General features: G+C 37.6%; 1 protein-coding gene across 1 annotated transcript in view; it reads right to left on the bottom strand.

The window, feature by feature from the left end:
* LOC119593849 overlaps positions 1-386 on the bottom strand; it is a gene marked incomplete in the record, with an annotated part of 160,221 nt that overhangs the window by 60,970 nt on the left and 98,865 nt on the right.

Here is a 386-nt window from a genome sequence, read left to right as displayed (position 1 = left end):
AATAAAAGCGCAGCATCGGAAAACAAAAACCTTTAAGAGAGATTTACGTCCCACATCCTGGGTGTGGGATGTAGGTCAACTCGCGTGGATAATGACAGGCCAGGGAGCAAGAGACCGGAGATGGCGTAGGCTCACGGATCTTATATAGCAGTGTGAGATTTATATATATACGCGACGACAACAATAAAAGTGAAAAAAGTAGATGAATACCATAGACGGTAGACGATATATATGTGATACATATACATGATACGGTAGATATGAAGGAAAAAAAGTAGATATATACGATACACATGTATACGTAAAATATCGTATGAGCCAATGACGGAAAAAAGTAGACATATACGATAGACGAATGTTATAGACGGCATATTATATATATACAT

This window comes from Penaeus monodon, chromosome 32, assembly GCF_015228065.2.
Source record: "Penaeus monodon isolate SGIC_2016 chromosome 32, NSTDA_Pmon_1, whole genome shotgun sequence".
Classification (NCBI taxonomy): domain Eukaryota; kingdom Metazoa; phylum Arthropoda; class Malacostraca; order Decapoda; family Penaeidae; genus Penaeus; species Penaeus monodon.
This window is presented reverse-complemented; position numbering and strand designations above follow the sequence as displayed.